This window comes from Chaetodon trifascialis, chromosome 14, assembly GCF_039877785.1.
Source record: "Chaetodon trifascialis isolate fChaTrf1 chromosome 14, fChaTrf1.hap1, whole genome shotgun sequence".
NCBI classification, from domain to species: Eukaryota; Metazoa; Chordata; class Actinopteri; order Chaetodontiformes; family Chaetodontidae; genus Chaetodon; species Chaetodon trifascialis.
Window position 1 is genome coordinate 3,320,544 of NC_092069.1, and position 12,205 is coordinate 3,332,748.

Here is a 12,205-nt window from a genome sequence, read left to right on the forward strand (position 1 = left end):
ATTTTTGGAAATACATGCAGATCTCTCTATCTCTTCTATTCTTTTAAGGAGCACCTGTAACAAAAACAATTTCCCCTTGGGGATCAATAAAGTATTTCTGATTCTGATTCTGAAAATTAGCTAAAAAGACAAAAACTATTTTTGTACCAGGCTATAAATATGTTAATTTCTGCTGTAAAGTTGGGCATTTTAATATGGAGGTCTATTGGGACTGACTTGCTTTTGGAGTAAGCTTCAAGTGGCCATTTAAGGAACTGCAGTTTTGGAACTTCCCCACTGGCTTGATCATTCTGATTTTTCAGGTTGCCGCTTGATCACCACCTAATATGGCAGTAGCTTTGCCCTCAACCATAAGGCATTGCAGAGGGAGGTGAAAACTACTTAACAAATCACCAGGGAGAAGCTGTCTTCCTCTACACGAGTACCTCTACACCCGGTGGAGCAGGAAAAACGTCAACAGGGTCTGCAAAGTGGCCAGTCACCCCAGCCAAAAACTGTTCTGCCTGCTGGAGGTACCACAGCATCTTGTTCAAGCTCAGAGACAGTTCATCCTACAGAATGTTGAGCTCAAGAATATTACGCTTATTAAGCTACAACTCTTTACTCACACAGTAGCATTCATCGCTTAGCATCTGGACTACCTCAACAACTCTACCTGTTACACCTTGGGTGGGGAACATCCTGCCTCTGACTGTTGTCTGCATGTCTGCAAGGCAATTAATGAATACACAAAAGCAACTCAGAAATAATAAGGATAATAAAAAAAAATACAAATAAAATTTAAAAAAAAAAAAACCTTTAGGCTGCAAATCTTTTTTTTTTTTATAGTAGACAAATGCATTTGGTTGGTTGATCCTTTGTGGCTGCTGTATGCCCGTGCGAGGGATGAGCCGGGTGAACACATCACACACATAGCTTTCACGTTATTAACAACATGCATCATGGCAATTGTCAAGAAAAGGAAAGTAGATGCAGAGTGTCCACTTTCCAAGTGAAATGGACAAACAATTATTGTTTTGATGAGGTAAAAGGCAAGTCAGTGTGCTTAGTTTGGAGAGACATAAGAAGTGATGGAAAAAGCCAACCTTCAGCATCATTACAGCTGCTAAACTGGATGAGTTGCAAGGATTGCTTGTCCCTGTGATCTACATGTCAAAGTATCCTGAGTATCCGGTAAGATGTTGAGCCACCAACTGCAGAAGTGCATGGCAATCTAGTGGTATGAATGTGTGTAAGAATTGTTGAATTCCGCAGTCCGTTAAAAATTGAGCTAATAGCTAAAAAGTTGAATCCTCATTCAGAAAGAGAATTTGTGAAGCAGTGCCTTGTTGCCAGTGCAGAGCTGCTGGCACTGGACAAAGTAAAATTGTTCCAAAATGTTGGTTTGTCTCAAAGAAGCATCACAGAGCAAATTGCTGACATGGCAGAATATTAAAAAAAACACTGAAGCTTGGTTTGTACCAGCTCTATATGGAAAGTGTCCTGAGACAACTTCTGTTGTGATTTGGCGCTATAGAAATAAAATTGAATTGAATTGAACTGAAATTGACATTGCGACAAAATGTAAGTTTTTCAGCTATAACAAGTACCGCCCAACTAGCCATTTTTGTACATGGAATTACCACAGAGTTTGAGTTGCTGTCTTTGCAAGCCATGCATGGCACTAACAAAATTGAGGATTTGGTTATTAACAAATTTGAACTCCCATTTGAAAAGTTAAGTGGCCTTGCCACAGATGGAGCTGGGCAGAGGCTCAAGCAAAAGTGATTAACTGCATTAGTCAAAAAAGAAATGAGTTGTCTCAATCCAAGTGATTTCGTTGTATGCCACTGTATCATACATCAGAAGAGTCTGCGTGCATATTCCCTGAAGCTCAACAATGACAGCTGTCATAAATTTCTTCAAAAGTAGAGGGCTAAACAGCCACCAACGAGCTTGACTCAGTGTACAGAGATCTGGTTTGCCAATCTGAGATGCCATGGCTGAGTCTATGCTTTCATGGTTTTACCAGCTGAGGGGAGAAGTAAACAGTTCATGGAAATAAAGGGAAAACTGGGCGGGGAACTCAGTGATAGTAAGTGGCTGTGTGATTTGGCCCGACAGAGCTGAACATTAAGGTCAAAAAGCTTTAAGGTCCAAACCAGCTTCTCAGCTCTATGCTTTCACACCACAGCAACTGAGACTGTACTTATCAAAGTTTTAAATGACATACATCTGAATAATGATGCTTCTAAAACCTCAGTCTTAGTATTATTAGATCTTAGTATTGCCTTTGATACAGTTGATCATGACATACTTCTTGACAGGCTGGAAAAGTGGGTGGGACTTAATGGCACTGTACTACACTGGTTCAAATCTTATTTACAAGATAGAGACTACTTTGTCTCAATTGGTGAGCATGTGTCTGAACGAAAAAAAATGATGTGTGGGGTGCCACAGGTGTCCATTCTCGGACCACTTCTTTTCAATATCTACATGTTGCCCCTAGCTCAGATTATGGAGCATCATAATATTTCTTATCATACTTACACAGATGATACACAACTTTATATTTCTGTGTCATCACATGATTACAGTCCCTTACTTCCCCTGAGTGAGTGTATTCATCAAATCAATGAGTGGATGTGCCAGAATTTTCTTCAGCTTAATGCAGATAAGACAGAAGTGATTGTATTTGGCCCCAAAAATGAAAGGTCAAAGATCAGTGCTCACCTTAACTCCATGTCACTGACAACAACAGATAAAGCCAGAAATCTTGGTGTAATTATTGATTCAGACCTGAATTTTAGCAATCATTTAAAGCTAATTACCAAATCAGCCTACTACCACCTGAAAAATATAACCAGAATTAAGGGATGTCTGTCCAAAGAAGACATGGAAAAACTTGTTCATGCATTCATTTTCAGTAGGTTGGACTATTGCAATGGAGTCTTTACTGGCCTAAACAAAAAAATCAATTAGGCAACTACAGCTGATTCAAAATGCTGCTGCACGAGTCCTTACAAACACCAGAAAAATGGACCAAATCACACCAGTCCTCAGATCACTACATTGGCTTCCTGTGAGTCCAAGAATAGACTCTAAAATCTTACTGTTGGTCTACAAAGCATTAAATGGTCTAGGACCAAAATATATTCTGGGTTTATTAACTCCATATGAAGTATCCAGACCTCTCTGGTCATCAGGGACAGGTCTATTGTGTGTTCCCAGAATGAGAACCAAACAAAAGTGAAGCAGCTTTCAGTTATTATGCTCCTCACCTGTGGAACATTCTCCCTGCACACCTGAGGTCTGCACCAAGTGTCAGCTCATTTAAATCAGGGTTGAAAACATTATTATTTGCTACAGCTTTTACTTGAATATATTTGCTCAATGATTTTAATCATTCTAAATGCTAAATTACTGTCTTTTACTGGCTTCTGTTTTTAATTTTCCTTTAATTTTCCTTTAATTGTATTTTATTTTTATTTTCTATTCTCTTATAATCTCTTTCTTTCTTTGAAATGAATGATTTTAATGTATTTCTATGCTTCTGTAAAGCACTTTGAATTGCCTGGTGCATGAATTGTGCTATACAAATAAATTTGCCTTGCCTTGCCATTCAAATGTGAAATTACATAAAACAAAATTAAAGCTGAAGCAAGTGCAACTCCACAAGGGTAACATTGTGCAGGAACAAAATCCTGCTCAAACATTCATCAAAACTCCTCCAGGCATTTGGCAAGAGGCTTCAGGATTTGCTATACCATTTAATGTGGAACCACCTGAAGTGCTTGACATCAAATCATGAAATCATTGAGCTGCAAAGCAACAACAGGCTCAAAGCTAGGATGGATGTTTTAAGGATGTTATCAAAATTGAAATGGCCCTTGATAGAAAAGAGGTTCCTCACCCGTTACACACTTCTTTCTATACAGTCGTGCTGCGGTCTCTGTATACTATACACAGTCATACAGAGAACCTCGTGAGGGAGCATAGCATCAGTGACAGTATACAGCATAAAGTGTATATATGTCTGTAAACCTAACAGAGGTGGCAGATCCGGATATGGTCATATGAATAGTTTCGGTGACATTAAGTTGTAACTGTTTTTTTAAGGTGTGGACAAACATTGCCATGCTCAATGAAAATGCTCACGGGTCATATTTAAGTAAATGAGAAACAACAGAAACAACAACAAACACATTTAAACATCCATCCATTTTCTATGCCGCTTATCCCTTTCGGGGTCGCGGGGGGGCCGGAGCCTATCTCGGCTGTCAACAGGCGAGAGGCGGGGTGCACCCTGGACCAGTCACCAGCCGATCGCAGGGCACATACACACACTCACACCTAGGGGCAATTTACCAGTCAACCTAATGAGCATGTTTTTGGTCTGTGGAAGCCGGAGTACCCGGAGAGAACCCACGCATGCATGGGAGGAACATGCAAACTTCACACAGAAAGGCCCGACCCGGGAATCGAACCTGCAACCTTCTTGCTGTGAGGCACACGCACTACCTGCTGCGCCACCGTGCAGCCCCCCATTTAAACATCTTGATTCAAATTAAGGCACTGTATTTATAAGGGTAACCTAAGGATTAATTTAGGGGTATTTTGAGGATTGATAGGGATTGCTTCATAGTATTTTGTTTTCAATAACACTGTCTAGTGCAGCTTGAAATGAAAAACATAGCACTGTTACCATCCTTCTGCATAGCAGCATTAGTAAATGAGCAGTGTTGTGGTGTCTCTGTTCAAGCCACTGTGATGGAGCTCTGTTTTGGAGCCACCACAGTCTCTCAGACAGAGCAGAAACACTGGGCAGAGAGAGATCATGTCCTTACTGTCCAGTCCCTCAGAGGTCGACCCTGTCAGCCTTTGCAGCACCTGAGGGACTGGATCAATCTGACTGATTGGACTGGGACCCTTAGAAGTAACCCGTTGTTATTATCACCCAAATTGTGTCGACATCTGTGATGCCCCTCCCACCCCCTGCTCTTGAAGCAAGCTGTCTGCAGTCCATCAGTGACTCAGGAGTTGTCAGAGTCTGCTCAGACCCCCATACATCATTGAGGCTGTGTGAAAAATGAGTTCCTTTTCTTCCTCTGAATGTTCTACAACTCTGTGGACTGTGACTGTTAACATCCTCCTCTGTTCACATTGACATCCACAGTTTTAATACAAAGCTAAGAACAGTAGGAATAGTAGGACCAATACAGAAGTGTTTGTGCAGCAAATAAAATGACAAAACAGTGTGTTGGAAGTGGTTTAAAAAATGAGAAAGAACACTAAGCACTTTCAGTCAGGTTCAGATCAATTTTCTCAGTTCATAACATGTGGGACTGAAAAGAAAGTTGTCCTCAGTCAGCTGGTGAGAGTGGTTCTGACATTGCAGTGATGTTGTGGCTCCCCCTACTGTAATAACAGTGAATGGTTAGGTACTGCAGCAAAAAGGAGACCTTTGCCACTTAATTTTTATGGAAGCTCTGAAGGAAATTCCAGGCAAAATTGAACACTCAACTGAACTCTCAAAGCAGAATAGAAATTTGATTACTATCACTCCTATCCATACCTACCTGTGTGGTGTCCTGTGGACAGTGGGTGCTTATCAATTACTCCTTCTTCTGAACTGGAAAGATCACAATCCAGACCGTTTTTCATGAGTCTCATGATGCAATATACACACCTTTGGACATGGAGCAAGTATGGAGCAGGCTTTAAAACACTTAGATTGGACATAAGATGGACATTTGGAGGTAATTAACAAATTCCTATATCAGGCTGCCCTCTGGAGGTGAAAAATTGGTCAACCATTGGCATACTCAGATGAGCCAGGTACTTAGACTTACTTAGAACATTTTTATCCTTTATTTTTATTCTTTATTTTTTTTTTAATCTGTGTTTGATCTTATTGTTCCTTATGTGTAGTTGGACTGCAGACAAAACAGGTATTACTGGGATACGTCACTGAATTATGGTGGCTTTTGACTGTCACTATTTTTAAATAAGTTCACATTTTCAATTTAGCTGAAGTGGAAAAGTTAATGGTATGATAAAAGCAAAATGCAACAAACTGCAATGGGTTTGGATGTAGTAAATAAATTATGACATACATGAACCATGTGACTTATTTGTTGCTTTAGCTTCCGCTGAAGAGGTGAAATATTGCAATTAATATATAAAAACCTCAAATCATATGTCATATTTCAAACGTGTTCCATCACATTATTTTTTAAGGTTTGACTGATGCTCCTTTAATTACGTCAATCAATCAATTACATCAATCAAACTTTTTCTACAGTGGTTTATTTGCGCTCAACTGGAGAATTAGTCCCACAAGCTGTTTCTCCATGAACTAACTGCAAATAGTCACTTAACATAGATGATAGAAACGCACTTTAATTAGTATTTACGTTGAAGTTGGATCAAAATTTGACTAAATCCTGGCTTTTTAGTTGGATGACAGGGTGTAATTATTATCTGCAACTCTACCTTTGTTATCTGGAATCTTATATTGATTGATGAGAATAAAACAAAATCAGTTTTTTGGCATTTAAGCTAGTTACTGTTACACTCATATGGAGTATTTGGGTTGCAAGACTCAAGTGCTTATTTTATCACTCTAATAGCTTCATTCAAATGGCAGCAAAAGTGGATTAGTTAAAAATTTAGAATAATCTTGTCATGGTAACTGTGGACTGAGTGTGTTCATTTGGAAAAATTAATCGTTTTTGTTTGCATTGTTTAAAATTTCCCACAACTCTACAAATGATAAACAGATATAGCTAACGGATAGATGGATGTTTAAACCTACATCTCCGTGGAGAAATGAAGAAATTAAGCATCTGAAAAGAAACTGCAGGAGTGCTGAGAGGAAATGGAGAAAATCAAAACTAACAGTCCACTATGAAATTTTACGTCATCACCTCAAAACTTACAATAACACCATTAAACAGGCAAGAATTTCTCACTTCAAAAAACTAATCTCTGCCCACAAAAATAATCCCAAATTTCTCTTCTCCACAATTGATCTTTTAATAAACAGTAATTTTAACAGATCTCACAAGACAATAACAAATACCCTGTGTTAAGACTTTGCAGACCACTTCAGGCGCAAAATTGATAACATCAGATCCAGTCTTTTATCGCAGCAGGTTTTAACTACCAATACATCTGAATCACTGGTATTACCTGAGGAAACACTGGAGAGTTTTGCCCTGGTTGATGCAAGGACACTTGGTCGAGTTTTCTCCCAGGTAAACCCTACAACCTGCCTTTTAGACCCAATTCCCACACCGTTTTTTAAAACACTCTATGGGTTCTTTGAGGAACAGCTGTTATACATGGTGAATTGCTCTCTTCAGACGGGTGTCTTCCCCGCCTCCTTTAAAACGGCGGTGGTGAAGCCCCTTCTGAAAAACAGCAATTTAGACCCCAATATTCTTAATAATTACCGACCTATATCCAACTTACCTTTTTTAAGTAAAATTTTAGAAAAACTGGTTTTTAACCAAGTAAACGATTTTTTAAAGATCAGATCAACAAGATGGCGCCACGGACGGCTGCCCCGGTGTGTTGGTGCGCGCTGTTTTGTTTTGTGTGTTAATTCTGTTTTTTGCGACGGTACCCGGAGCTCTTTCACCAGAGATGAGCTCATGAACATCAGGGCTACAACACCAGTGGATCTATTTCCTAATTTTCTGCTCCCAGCAGTGGAAATTTTGGACATTCTGGTCAAAGGTGCGCTCACCTTTGCTCACGCAGTGAAACGCCGGAGGAGAGGTAAACGGGCCGGCGCACTCATACGTCTCCGCCAGCGCGGACTACGCACAGCGTTACCAGCAATATTTCTTTCTAACATGCATTCACTGCCCATCAAAATGGAGGAATTAAAACTGCTGTCGGGTAAAAACAGAGACTTTTCCTCATCTGCAGTTTTGTGCTTTATCGAAACTTGGACCTATGGACTAATCCCGGACTCTGCGCTGCAGCTGGCTGGCTTCCAACTCTTCCGCGCGGACGGAGACTCGGAACTTTCCGGCAAAACTAAAGGTGGAGGAATCTGTTTCTACATCAACAGTGGTTGGTGCAACGACGTGACAGTGATCCAGCAGCACTGTTCTCCTGACCTGGAATCTTTTGTCATAAACTGTAAGCCCTTTTATTCACCCCGTGAGTTCGCCTCATTCATTCTGGTCAGCGTTTACATCCCGCCGCAGGCCAACGTGCAGGACGCACAGCGCGCGCTCGCAGACCAGATACTGCGTGTGGAGCGGACCAATCCGGACTCTTTAGTTATTGTCCTTGGCGACTTTAACAAAGGTAACCTCACTCATGAACCCCCCAAATACAGACATTTTATTAAATGCCCAACCAGAGAGGAGAATATTCTGGATCACTGTTACACCACTGTCAGGGATGCTTATCACACCGTCACCCGCGCCGCACTCGGCCACTCCGACCACGTCATGGTCCACCTGATTCCTACGTACAGGCAGAAACTAAAGCTCTGCAAACCCGTAGTGAGGACATCAAGGAAGTGGACCAGTGAGGCTGTGGAGGATCTCCAGGCGTGTTTGGACTCTACTGACTGGGATGTGTTCAGGACTGCTACCAACAGTCTGGATGAGTACACGGAGGCTGTGACGTCCTACATCAGCTTCTGTGAGGACTGCTGTGTTCCATCACGCACCAGGGTGAGTTACAACAGTGACAAACCCTGGTTCACAGCCAAACTCAGACAGCTAAGGTTGGCAAAGGAAGAGGCCTTCAGGAGTGGGGACAAAGACAGATTCAGAGAGGCGAAGTACAGATTTAGCAAGGCGGTGAAAGAGGCTAAACGGCTGTACTCTGAGAAGCTCCAACACCACTTCTCAGCTAATGACTCTGCGTCTGTCTGGAAAGGGCTTAGGCAAATCACCAACTACAAGCCTAAAGCCCCCCAGTCCATCAACGATCGACGTCTAGCCAACGACCTGAATGAGTTCTACTGCCGCTTTGAAAGGCAAAGGGACAGTCCAGCAACCATCCCCCACGACACCTCCCAACAGCTCCAGCTCCAGTCACCTCCACCAATTCCCACCTTAAAGGACCCCCCCCCCCCCCCCCCACCCCACCCACCTCAGTGACGACTCTTTCCATTCATGAGAGAGATGTCAACAAACTCTTCAGGAGACAGAACCCCCGGAAAGCAGCTGGACCAGATTCTGTCTCCCCATCCGCCTTGAAGCACTGTGCTGATCAGCTGTCTCCAGTGTTCACAGACATTTTTAACACCTCACTGCAGACATGTCACGTGCCAGCCTGCTTCAAGTCCTCAACCATCATCCCAGTTCCCAAGAAGCCAAGGACTACAGGACTTAATGACTTCAGACCCGTTGCCCTGACCTCTGTGGTCATGAAGTCCTTCGAGCGCCTTGTGCTCTCACACCTCAAAGACATCACCGACCCTCTCCTGGACCCCCTGCAGTTTGCCTACAGAGCCAACAGGTCTGTAGACGACGCGGTCAACCTGGCCCTCCACCTCATCCTCCAGCACGTGGACTCCGCAGGAACCTACGCCAGGATCCTGTTTGTGGATTTCAGCTCTGCCTTTAACACCATCATTCCAATCCTGCTCCAGGAGAAGCTCTCCCAGCTGAGCGTGCCTGACTCCACCTGCAGATGGATTACAGACTTCCTGTCTGACAGGAAACAGTGCGTGATGCTGGGGAAACACTTCTCCGACTCAAAGACCATCAGCACCGGATCCCCTCAGGGCTGCGTTCTTTCTCCTCTACTCTTCTCCCTGTACACCAACAGCTGCACCTCCAGTCATCAGTCTGTCAAGCTGCTGAAGTTTGCGGACGACACCACTCTCATCGGACTCATCTCTGATGGCGATGAGTCCACCTACAGGTGGGAGGTTGACCATCTGGTGACCTGGTGCAACCAGAACAACCTAGAGCTCAATGCTCTAAAGACAGTGGAGATGGTTGTGGACTTCAGGAAAAGCTCAGTATCACCTGCCCCCATCACCCTCTGTGACTCTACTATTGACACTGTGGAGTCCTTCCACTTCCTGGGAACTATCATCTCCCAGGACCTCAAGTGGGAGCCGAACATCAGCTCCCTCATCAGGAAAGCACAGCAGAGGATGTACTTCCTACGGCAACTGAAGAAATTCAATCTGCCAAAGACAATGATGGTGCACTTCTACACAGCCATCATTGAGTCCATCCTCAGCTCCTCCATCACCATCTGGTACGCTGCTGCCACTGCCAAGGACAAGGGCAGACTGCAGCGTGTCATTCGGAGAAGGTGATCGGCTGCAGTCTCCCGTCTCTCCAGGACCTGTACACCTCCAGAACCCTGAGGCGTGCAGGAAAGATTGTGGCTGATCCCTCCCACCCTGGACATAAACTCTTTGAGACACTCACCTCTGGCAGGAGGCTGCGGTCCATCACGACCAAAACCTCACGCCACAAGAACAGTTTTTTCCCGTCTGCTGTCAGCCTTATTATCAAGGCCCGGAACCCCCCCGACACTTCACACTTCACCTCTGACTCTACTTGTCACTGACATTGCCACAACTATATGCGTTACATTAACGCTCTACTTGGACTCCCTTGAAAAAAACAATCTGTGCTTCTGTTAAAAAAATATATATATATATGTACATATATTTATATTGTGAGATTTTTTATTTTACTACAGTTCTTCTATTGTTGTATTTTTTACTTATTTTCTTATTTTTATATTATTTACTTACTGTCATATTTTTAACTTTTTAATTGCTTCTTCTTGATAGATGTGTCATGCACCAACCTCACCAAACCAAATTCCTCGTATGTGTAAAATCGTACTTGGCAATAAAGCTTTTTCTGATTCTGATTCTGAAACAAAAAGAACATTTTAGAAAGGTATCAGTCTGGTTTTAGGATGAACCACAGTGCAGAGACAGCCCTATTAAAGATTCTAAATGATATCAGATGCAACTTAGATAAACACAAGCTCACAGTCTTGGTACTTCTGGATCTAACTGCCGCCTGCGATACAGTAAACCATCACATTTTATTAAACAGACTGAAGCACCTGGTCGGCCTCTCAGGTACTGCTTTTAACTGGTTCATCTCATACCTCACTGACCGACACTTCTTTGTAAGTTGGGATGCATGTTCCTCAGGTGCCCATGAGGGGTTCCCCAGGGGTCAAATTTAGGTCCAACTCTTTTTAACCTGTACATGCTACCCCTCGGGGACGTCATCAGGAGGCACGGCATCAGCTTCCATAGTTGCTGATGATATGCAACTGTACATTGCCGTGTCTCCTGATGACACAGGGCCTATTGATGCCCTTTTTCACTGCATTTTAGACATCAAGTCATGGATGGCAGAAAATTTCCTTCAGCTCAATCAGGACAAAACAGAGGTCTTACCCTGCGTTCCCACCAAACGCGATGAAAATTATTTAATCGCGCCTCAAATGAAATCGCATCGCACCAGGCGCTCCAGTTTTGACGCTGGTACAAAAACCCCTTGACCTGGCATCGCGTCGCGCGTCTAGCCCGTCCAACAGCAACATTTCTTACGTCATTTCATTCTCTCGTCGACCAGAATGTGGTTTTAAGATTATTTTATGAGAGAAAGTGGATGTTAAAACTTAAAATCTGTGGTCGATTCATCACGATAGCGCGTAGTTTAAACTTTGCTCCAAAGTTTTCGGAGATGTGTCGTCCTGCTAACGGACGAGCTGAGATGGTGACGTCATCAAGTACGCTGCCGTCCCAATTGCATACAATGACAGTCCTGCGCTCTCCCATCCTGGAGAGACTGTACTCCCAAGTCGAATTTGCTCAGTCTGAACTGCAAAGTTCGTAAGTCCGAACTTGGCGTACTTGGTATTGAGAAACGGCTCATGGCTGAAATAACCACCATCGCTGCACTGTACCTGTACTGCACAAAGTAGTGCAGCTATTGTTGAATGAGCCAGACAAGTATGCTAGTAAAGCAAGCTATGCTAACTGGGGCTATGCTACGCTGAACTGTCATAAAGCTCTGGGTGAGCGGTGACGGCAACAATGAGCAGTTCCTCCATTGTTTCTGGCAATTTCACTTTGCGAGGGAACACCAGGATGTCCGTACGTCAGCACGTCGATGACGATCTCAACGGTGATAGGCTGTCGCGGCGCGTCTTCACGCGAATCCGCCGCAAAAGTTCAATTATTTCAACTCGAGCGATGAAG